The 11,370-nt window shown below is 40.1% G+C and overlaps 1 long non-coding RNA gene across 1 annotated transcript in view; it reads right to left on the bottom strand.

Annotated features, from left to right (window-relative positions):
• The window catches only part of LOC309646601, a 31,191-nt gene extending 20,398 nt beyond the window's left edge, over positions 1 to 10,793 (bottom strand). The window contains exon 1 of the long non-coding RNA XR_014255455.1: positions 5,264 to 10,793. This is a non-coding gene — a long non-coding RNA (uncharacterized lncRNA). The remainder of the gene's footprint in view (positions 1 to 5,263) is intronic.
• Positions 10,794 to 11,370: the final 577 nt, after the last annotated feature.

The raw sequence follows: 11,370 nt of genomic DNA, 5'->3' as shown, positions 1-11,370 counted from the left end.
TATGAAGCTGAGAATGAGAGCAAAACTCCAAGACTTCCTGGGCAGGCACACGGCTCCATCTTAAATCTGGGCTTGTGTGCTGGTTTTCGCCCTTATTTCTAGCGTGGAATGGAGTTTAATGGGGAGAAGTCTCTTCACTGTAAAGCCTGGAGCTGATGAAGAGGAAAGATGCTGGTGCTGGTTTCTGTGTCCTGGGAAGTCGCTGGTGCGCCCTCTGCTGTTCTCCCTGCAGAACCGTCCACTTTGAATATCATATCTGAAGATGCTTTTCTGAACCTAACAAACTAGAAAAATAAAATTTTTTTTTTTTTTGGTTATAGTATTTTAGTGGTTTTGCATACTGGAATTACAAAGGAGAATTTTTACAAACTTGCAAAAATCATGTGTCTCACTGTCTAAATGTTTGCAAACATCCTCTTCTAGCTGTATGTTTTAGAAGTTTGGTTTGGGGTATGAGGTGGGTTGATGCTGCTGGAATGGGTCGTTGGATGCCTTTAATGCAGAAATAATCCACACTGGAAGCTTGACATAAATAGAAAGTTGTGTAATCATCAGAAATACTTCATTTCAACTTGATGAGTTAGTTTAATCAAGTAAACAACAGAAATATATTTTTAAGTCTCAAATTTTCAGTGACAAGATCCTACTGTAGAGCACAGGGAACCATATTCAGTATCTTGTAATAATCTATAAGGGAAAAGAATCTGAAAAAGAAGATATAGGTAGATAGATAGATAGATAACTGAATCACTTTGCTGTACACCTGAAACTAACACAACATTGTAAATCAACTATACTCCAATAAAAAAAATGTTTTCCAGTGACATCAGCATTGCACTTCATAAACATTTCTCATTTTATAGAAATGACAGTTGCAACTCAGTTATGTGCTAGGTAAAATTTACCTAAGCAGACTAAATCAAGTTTTTTTTAATTATAAAAAATACATTGACTTTAATATTAAACTTCTCTTCGATATCACCAATCCATGTTATTTTTGATTTAAAAAACAAACATGAACAAACACTATATTCTCTTGGGTACTACAGTGCTAGAATATTCTGCTCTAAGCAGAATATTAGACAAGATCCCACCTAATATGATTGTTCCCAGTTAGATAGCAAAATAGAAAATACTTTTACAACAAAAATAGTATTAGAGATGGTGTAAAGAAAAATTCATTTAATACAAGTACAAGTATAAATTGGTAAACCTTCTGGCTTATCAAGCAGGTGAAGAATCTTAAAATGTTTCTAGCCTCTGATCCAGTGTTCCATTTCCAGAAATATATTGGGAAATCAAAGATGTAACAAAGGCCAAGATGACTCAGAGAGCATTACTTATAATGACAAAAAGCAATATTAAAATAATCTAAATATTAAATAGGAAAAAGGAGGAATCAGTTATGATTATAGAGATCTCACAGTGGAATATTAGGCAATAACATTGACATAACGTTTTTGAAGAATTGCTAGTGACGTAGAAACTCACAGAATTGAATGAATAAAGAAGGCAAAATTGTGTGATAAGTATGATTACAATCATTTCTAATATAGATTGAATATATGCATATAGATAGGTAGTAGAAAAGGTACTGAAAGAAAATATACCAACATATTGAAAAGTGGTTATGGATTATTTTTATTTTCTTCTTTGGGTTTATCTACAATCTAAAAAATGCCTAACTATGAATATATTTGTGACATTTAATTGTATGCATCAGCTTGACTGGGCAAAGGGATGCCCAGATAGCTGGCAAAATATTATTTCTGGTTGTATCTGTGAAGGTGTTTCTGGAAGAGATTAGTAATTAAATCAATAGGCTGAGTAAAGAAGATCAGCCGTTCATGGAGAGACTGAAGAGAACAAAAAGACAGAGGAAGGGCCAATTTGCTGCCTTTGCTTGAGCTGGGACACCCGTCTTCTCTTGCCCTTGGGCTTGGTGCTCCTGGTTCTTGGGCCTTGGGCCTTGGATAGGAACTGACGCCATCGCCCCCCCACAACCCCGCCCCCAATGAGTCTCAGGCTTTTGGACTTGGACTGATTTACTTACAAATCAGGTCAATTAATTATAGAACCCCTCATGTAAAGCTAGAGAACAATACGGTAGTATTTAACAAAACGCCATCAAATACCTCACAATCCAGCAACTTCATTTCTGAGTAAGTATCACAGGCACTTCTCTATAAGGGACTTTTCTCCACAATTAAAGATCCCTTGAGAGGCATACAGCAATTCATTTCTATATTCAGCAAGAACTGTGAAGTGTTGTTTTTTATACATTGCCATGTTAACTACCAGTGGAAAGTTGAGAACAGGGTTGGAAAGCAAATATTGAAAAGATGTCCCCACTCTCCCTGGTGTGACCGTGAAGGTCATTGGTGGTTCTGGTTCTACTTTTCACTGAGCTTGGATTCAGACTCAGAATCCTTCTCAACACAGCTCTCTCCAGGCAGCCGTTAACAAATGTAGCGCAAGATGAAACTTTTTTTTGCAATTCCTGGCTTATAGTTTAGTTAAGACAGAACATGCGTACTTAAAAAATGCAAGGCATTATCATTTTATGTTCAATTTGGTGATGCAGACTAGCATTGCTGCTGGGAGAAGGGCAAGCTTAGCCAAAGGCAGGGCAGGAGAAGAAATTGTGTAGGGAAGGAGAGCCCTGTTCTTGGTGGCTTTGGAGGAGACCAAGGCAGGAGAGAGCAGGAAGAGGCTTCAGCAGAAATGAATGGACCTGCAACTAAGCTGCATATGAGCATCAGCAAGAAGACTATTCAAGATGGGAGTGGATTGACGTTCTCTGTCCCCTCTCCTCTGTCAGTGACACATGGTAGACGTGGAGCCCTGCTCCCAGATTTCCTGTCAAGATTTGCTGTAGATTCTGCACAGTTAGTCCAGGTGCAGGGAGTCCCTGAGCCTTGGGTCATGCTCTGGCCAGAGCTGCCCATGCCTGGTGCTGAGCGAGGTAGGAGCACAAAGGTCCAACTATTTTGGTCCAACATGGGATACATGCTCTGTCCAGAGCTCGCTGGGTTAGCTGAGGCTTTCTTGGCAGGCCTTGGTCCTTGGTCCTTGGTCTTTGGCATCTACTGTCAGCATTCTCCCACTACCCAATTCTGCTTCCTCTCCCTTTCTTCACAGACATTGACTCCTAATAAATAGCCTACACTCCAAAATCAGTCTCAGCACCTGCATCTGGAGAAGCTGACCCTCAGCATCTGGTCACCTCCACTACCCCCAGTCTCCCGTGAGAACCTTCCATACAAAATACGAAGCATAGTAAGGAAGTGATAAGGAAATTTCTGTTGTACCATTGGAACCATAAATTAAATACTTTCTTTTTTCTTTCATATGTGCTATATGTTTTTGCAATGTAAGGGGAATATTTGTAGCATGACTTCATCATGAGATAAAACTAAAAAAAAATTAAACTACTAGGCAGACATATTGCATTTTCACAGGGCTATTTTAACTAGAAAAATAGGGCATGAAACTTCCTCTGTCAAACCATCTTCCTTAAAGCGTCAGAAAGAGAAGGTGGGAGAGAGCTAGCGTTGATTGAAAGCTACCGTGTAACAGTGATATTCTTACATTATTCATAGACTATTTTTAAAATACAGTTGGGCTGAAACTGCCTCCACTGAGAAACAGAAGCGACTCTCTGGAATGAGATGTTCTCATGCATCAACCTACGGAAACGTATCCTGTGCACAGCTTCCATCACGCTGTCAGGAAGAGTCAGCTCTGCAGCAAACGTTTAAGGCTACAGCCTGAGGGATGGGTTACAGCCTGTGGTCCTCACGCTTTGTCACAAGGGGGCAGCCTTTGCATTCACTGTAATAAAGTAAAAGCTTCCAAGAAAAAGCCATTCCATTTCATGTTTAACATAATGAGTTTACTGCAACAAATCAAGATCCATGAAACAGCAATATAAAATACTTAGTTCCCACATTCCCGACAAATTGTTTTACACTTATTGAAATCAAGTCATGGATTCTGAGAACGTTAGAACTACAAGGGACCTTAGAAATATGAAAAGCACAGCCTACTCTGTCTGCTTGCCCTGAGCCGAACGCAAGGTTAACCGAGTCACACAGAGTCTCAGAGGTCCTCCACGTAGTCATCTGATCTGGGTGTGCCACCCCCAAGTTTCAGACCAGGTAACTGAGACAAGCAACTCTCTCAACAAATATTTATTGAGCACACAGGACCCAGTAGCAAGTCAGTGGGTGAACGAGGCTTTCTACTTAGGTCTGTCTGATGCCAAAGCTTGCTACTGTCTTCTAGAAAACCTTCAATTCCTTCTGTTACAGATGAGGAAGTAACATTGGAGAGGCTAAATGAATCATCCAAAGGAACAGAGCTTCTTGGTTTAGCACTTGTTTCCCTACCACATTGCCATCCCCCCAAAACTGACACCAGGTAGAGGTGACCACTGCCTTTGGTGACATAGGTAAGCCATGTAGAGTCGATTGCAAAGCTGTTTTATTTTAAGTGAAAAAAAAGATATGTATGTCAGGGAATGAGATACATATGTCTCATTTTATGAAGTCAATAAGAAAGTCAAAATTCCTGATAAATTATTTTAGTTTAATCTCATTAAAACTTTTGTTTAACTGCAATTTTCCCACAGAAATGTAGTAGTATTATTCCATCATTTTCTGACCTTTATTACTTCTCCTTCATCCTATTTCACTTTCTTGACGTATATATTCTGATGTATATTGGTTTCCTCATTCTATCTTCCATGTCTCTCAACATCTTATAATTTTCACTTATTTTTCCCTTTTTACTGAATGCTGTGTAATTTCCTCGTATTTATCTTTAAGGTTATTAATTTTTTACCTGTCTCTAATTTGTTATTTAATAGGCCTATTTGTTTTTTAACCTTAAAAATTATATTTTGAATTTCTGTACATTAGTTTTTCAATTTCCACATATTTGTTGTTCAAAGAATTTAACCTTTTCTTAATGGTGATAAAATCACTTTAAATGTGCTTATGTTATGCTCTACTTCAGATTGCAATTTTAATTTTTCAACCTCTTGAAGTTCTAATAATCTTCTCATTCATGGTAGATTGTTGTCTCATTTGCTATTCTTTTATAAACAGAGAGATGAAAGTTACTAAGACTGTGTTTTTCTGTGAGAATCCACTGTGGCTGTGGAAACACCCCCCTGTATTAGTTTACAGACAGAGTAAAGTACCACAGACTGGCTGGGGTTGGGGGCGCAGTGTTTAACAACAGAAATTTGTTTTCTTACAGGTTGGAAGTCCAAGATCAAGGTGTTGGCAGGCTTGGTTTCTTCTGTGGCTTCTCTCCTTGGGTAGTAGATGGCCGTCTTCTTCCTTTGTCTTCATTTGGTCTTCCCTCTGTACACATCTGCACCCAACTTTCCTCTTCTTATAAGGACACCAGTCATATTGGGTCGGGGCCCACCCTAATGACCTCATTTTACATTGAAGTCCTTTTTAAAAACCTTATCTCCAAATAGGGTCACATTCTGAAGGACTGGGAGTTAGGACTTCAACATAGGGTTTAGAGGGGGGACATAAATCAACGCATGACAACCCCCAAAGTAGTTTTGCTTACAAGTCTGGGCATGTCACTAGCCTAGGGTAAATTTTTATGTTAGTTTATTGGGTTGAGCACTGCTGAATCATAGGCAGTAAATTCAATTCTCAAACTCCTGGAAAAGCAAGCCAACAGTTTCACATTCTAAAGAAGAGGGACTTATCTCTCCACCCCCTTCAATCTTCTATAAATGTTAATTCTGAATAAGGCAATCTAATCTCACCCTCCATGACCGAATCTTTATCCTGATTATGTTTTAACAACCTAAAAAGATCCTGCCTCTGTTCTCTCAAGATGCGGAGGTTCAGTCTGACCGTGTTCTTTTTCCTGTGTGCACCTAGCATACCTCAAGGGATAGTCAATGACCATACTACAAGGCATGCATGAAAAAAAGCTCTATGTGTGATGGACCCCACTTCCAACAGGAAAAGTGGAATGCTATGTTGGAAAAAACCTGGACAAAGGCAGGTGGACATATATTTAAGACCCAAGTCTCCCACAGATTAATCCGCTGCATGGTGTTGGGTGAGTCACTTATTCTCTCTGAGATGCAATTTCCTCATCTTACATAAAACCAGAGTCTCAGAATGATTAAGAAGCTTAAAATTTTCTGCCAAGTGCTTGAGTATACCTGGCATGCAGATTTTCCACCTCTAGCTCAGCTCCTTACCCTTTGTTCCAAATGAGTATTTGGCTTTTGAGGATTGCATATCCCGTTGGTCAGTCTGGTATTCCCAGCATCTCTAGCCACCAGTCAACTAATGCTGAGAAGGCTGCTGCCATTTCAGGTTAAATGTTGCTCAGCAGCAAGAAGCATGGAAAATCAGAGCCAGGAATCCGTTTGAAGGTTGCCTTCTTCTGGAGATGTTTCTCTGGATCTGGGCCACATGACTGTGGTATGCAGAATTCCAGGACGTGTACTCTCTGTTGTACCTGCCCTGTAGGGTCCCCTCCCCTTGAGTGTGGGCAAAGCCTGTGACTGTCACGGGGTATCAGCATCATGATTTAGTTACTTATCAGTTGACTGAGTTCATCAAAAGTGATACCATCCTGGGTGGTCCTAACACCATGAGAGGAGCCTTCACCAGGTGAAACGTCAGAGAGATGTTCTCCTGCTGGCCTCAGGCAAGAAAGCAAAGGGCCTGGCTGTGAACAGCTCTGGAGAGGGGCTGCCTCTAGGCTGAGAGCCTCAACTGGACAACCACAAGGGGCTGAATTCTGCCCAGCCCTGAATGATCTTGCAAGAGTACCCTGAGCTCCTGGTGAGAACGGCAGTGGGGCCACTCCCTCGACTGCAGCCGTGGACCCAGTCAAGCTGTGCCTGCACTCCTGGCCCAGAGAAACTGGGAGATCAGAGATGGGGCTTTTAAGCTGCTAAACATGTGGCAAGTTGTTATTCACAATAGAAACGTACTGCAGTGCCTTGGCTGTGAGGTCAGTGATAGCAAAGGCTCACACAGCAGCTGCTCTGCATTGCTTTTCACGCCACAGAACCACCGGGCCACGCAGGAGTGAGGGCGCTCTACTCCCTTTTAACGCCATACTGGCAAAACATTACTATTTGGTTGCAGCAAGTGTTGACTTGGTGCCATGGTTAAATAAGCATAAATCGTCTTATAAAGGAAGAGGAAACTAATATTTCCTAAACAGACCTAATAAGTCCTTTCCTTTATGTATGTGAATAGCTTGATCTTCACAAACCCTCTAAGGTGGCTTTTACTGTTCCCATTGCTCAGATGAGGTTAGTAAACCTCAGAAATTCTAAATAACTTACCTAGTCATACAATTCATAGGGAATAGAGCCAGTATTCAATTACATGGATGCCTTGGGCAGAATATTCTACTTTATCTGGTTTATTTTATTAGTGGTGCACTGTAAAAATGTAGCTGCCAAACAAAGGTTCTTAAAGGACTCTCAGTCTGAGTTGAAAGAAGTGCCCAGAGTCCCAGAACTGGCATTGCATATCCAGTTAGGGCGTCATCAAAGCTCACCTCCTTCCTTGAACGCTTCCTGGCTAATGCCAGGACCATATTGCATCAGGACATGACAGGATGACGCATCAGCTTGGAGATATTTCCTGTTGGCATATTAATTACAAACATCTTTCTTCCTTGGCAGGTTTTCCAAAAGCCGAAACAGGTAGATTGTTTTTTAACAGAACAGTCAAAGTATGTAATGGCATGTTGACTCCTGTGGTACATTTTGCTTTTCTTTTTATTTCCCCAAATGTCACATAAAAATATGGATTTCACATAGGAACACTTTCAGGGCAATACAGCAGTACAAATCCAATTTGAAAACTGCCTTGAGATTCACATTATGGCATTATTCTCATTATCCCCCAACTAGCAGCCTCTGGCCTTATGCAATGGGCAATGTCCATTAGAATGTATTAAACTCATCAATCAAGGGACAAGAAGGAAAAATATACTTTAAAGAATGTGCTCATGCCCAACACTGCTGACACTCTTGTTCCCTCCTTGCGATTTGTAGTTGATTCTGAACAACTTTAGGAAGCGTAAGACATGTCCCATTTTAACCTTTAAGATTTCAAGAGGCACAATCTCATTAAAATAATTTAAATAATGGGCCAGTAGATCTGTGAATGAGCTGCACATTTAAAATGGCAGCATTGTATTGTAATTGTGAAATTTGTTCATATTATTTTCAAGACTGAAAAGCTGGTCCATTATCTCCTCCTATCATCGTTTACAGCCTAATGTGGTCCATTTGCCTTAAGCATAGGAGAAATCACAAGAAGCTTCGGTTAAAAGAAATTAGGGAATCCCCTGGCGGTCCAGTGGCTAAAACTCGGTGCTTTAACTGCCGAGGGTGTGGTTTCAATCCCTGGTTGGGGAACGAAGATCCCGCAAGCCACGTGGTGTGGCAAAAAGAAAAAGAAAAAAGAAATTAAAGTCAGAGTAATTTTTGTGTCTTGTGGTTTCTTTTGGTTGTCTTGTACTTGTTCGTATCTATTTTTGCCCTATTTTTGTATCTATTTATCTATGGAATTAGATGGTGCATGGAAATGACTCAGTGCAGTGCCTGGCACAATTATCTTTGGCTCTTATTTGTTGCATGATGCTCATTCTTACCGGCTTGTTGCATTCTAAATTACTGATATGTATTTTTCATTAATTCTTGACAAGATGTTTAAGCTCAAAAACTGCTTCAGCCTTTCTTTTTTGATACTTGAATATACTCTGCATTTTATTTCTGATTATTCTATACTATTCTACATGGCATTTACTTTTTATATGATATCTACACAGACTACGTATTTATTGAAAGTAAGGATCGTGATTTCTCATAACGAAATCACCAGGGCTCAGTAAAATTTCTGACATGGAGTAAACCTCCATAAATGCTCACTGAACACAGTTTATAGCCCACTTCCCCAACTGCACCCTGCAGTGCTATATACAATCTTCTACTGATGAAGGCCCCAAATAAGCATGTCTGATCTAACTGTAACCTCGATCCGGGTTGGTTGTTATGTTCCTACGGCACGTTGGTATTATTTGAACTGTAGCACAAAGAGCAATCATTTAGAATGTGAGTCATCCATGAAAAAAAATGCCTGCAGCATACTGTATTCTTGTTCCCTTGGTTCCCAATACTAAATAGCAGAAAACGATCACCACCTACACACAGCACTCCCACCGCAGTAATGCGGCACGTCACAGCCTTCGCAGGACTCCTGAAGAATCCCACAGACCACAGCAAAGCCACGCCAAGGGACGTTGCTGTGTGGTTTGGAAGTTTTTTATTCAGGGAGCCTAAAGCAAAGACTGAACTCTGCAAAAAGGGGGGAAAAACCCTAAAACTAAAACAAAAATCTCTTTTGATTTCATCTGTCCCCACTCACATTCCAACCTTGTGCCTCACCCCCAAAATAATAATAATAACAATAATTAAAATGAAATTAAATAAAGTAAAATAAAATAAAATAAATGTAACAAAAATAACTCACTCACAGACCCTGAAAAACCCTGTTTCAGGGAATATAGGTGATGCGTATATGGAATCCAGACAATAGATAAAATACAAAGTCAGTGATTCATGAAATTGATTAGGCAAATTACTTAAGTTAATTAAAACCTAAACTCACTGTCCTTAAATCAGTAAAACTCTTCCTTTAATCCTCTGGTGGAAGAGAGTTGAGGCAAAGTGCCACCTTTTAAAACGTTAAACACTCAGGAATCAGAGAAAGAGAGCAAATTTCCTCTTTGACTTTGATAGAGGTAAGTCCTGCTTAAATATAAATGGAAAACTAATTCAGTGAGTTTCCAATAGTATCTTCATTAAGGTGAGGCCATAAAAGGAAAGTTTGAGGCTGAAGTGATCATTTCCAAACACTGAGAGAGTAGAAGCATCGACGTATTGTGCTTAGACAGGCCATGCAAACACAGGACCCAGCGGCAGGTGGGGCAAATGCTGTTATCTGGCTCTGCCTTAACTACGAACAGGTCTTATCTACACCGCCCCCTACTGGTGGACTTCTCAGTCCTTCAGGCTAAGTACAAATACCAGTGGCTAAAGAGGAAGTATCTGAATCCCATAAATAAAACAACATAAGAAAACTGCATTATTCCTCGGATCTCTTTAGCTTTAAATATTAAAGTTGGACTCACCAGGGGTGCAAGTCCCCTTTGCAAAGCAGCCTTTATTTTGTGTCAATATATATTTCTACTCAAAATAACTTTATAGCTGCTCTGTTATTTTGATCCCAAAAACACAGACATAAAAAGAAGAAAACTACTCTCTTTTCTTTTATCACTTTTTTCATGTTTCCTCAGATTTGTAGTATTTGATCATAACTGACTTTCCTTATCATGTGCTTTCATTTACCAGGCCCAAAGACAAGTATAAAATAAAAATATTCTATAAAATAGCCAATGAAAATATTGCCCCCAAATTTTGCGTCTAGAGATTTTCTGGAAATAGCTGAATGTAGAATCTGGAAAAGAACATGTTTTTAGTTCAGAAGATCTAGTAGGTTAAAGATTTCAGCTGTTTCAGGCTTTTCTCTTTTAGGAAGAGGAAAGAAAAATTTTCCTATTCTTTGTTTGTTGCTAATTTCAGACCAATACATCAATGAAATTTTAGAAATATCTAGGAGAAACTGCATAAATAGGATTGACAAGTAAAAAACCCCCTCCTGTTTTTCAGAGCACATATAGTCAGATTTTGCGACTCTGTCGTCGCTTCATCTTCTCACTCACCTGAAGGTTGAAAGAGAACTCTCCCACTGTATTCCTGCTGACCAGTGGCCATGCACTGACCCTTGTCACTGATCAGCTGTACTGGAGTTGAAGGAGCCTTTACCCACAACACGGCCACTTGATCTTCCAGCTCACACAACTCCCTGCTCATGCAACTTCTTTGTCCAGACGGAAGTACTGTGTTATTCACATTTTAAAATTTTCTGTATCTTGCGATGTTCGACATCTCAGAAATACTGGGGAGATACTGCCTTCCCAGGTCCAGCCAGTTCTGAGAAGCAGCAAAGGGCTTGGCCAAGAGTTCACCTTTTAGATGCAAACTAACCAATCTGGGGTCTGTACTCCCAACTGCTTCCTCCATAAGACACTCATGCACCAAACCAGTATATTCCCTGCCCTAAATCATCCCAGGGCTAAGCACCAGGCAAACACGCCTATAGCCCAAAGCCTGCCATAAATATTCACACAAGCCAGTCCTAACCTGTTAACTCTGCCCTGCCTTGCCTTTCCCACAGAAACCCCAATAAGGACTCTGGCCTAGTTTTCCCCTCACCCCTGCTTCTGCTGTTC

Source organism: Balaenoptera physalus (genome assembly GCF_965194825.1).
Source record: "Balaenoptera physalus genome assembly, chromosome: 17".
Taxonomy (NCBI): domain Eukaryota; kingdom Metazoa; phylum Chordata; class Mammalia; order Artiodactyla; family Balaenopteridae; genus Balaenoptera; species Balaenoptera physalus.
Note: the sequence above shows the minus strand (reverse complement) of the source record. Positions and strands in the feature narration are given on the sequence as shown.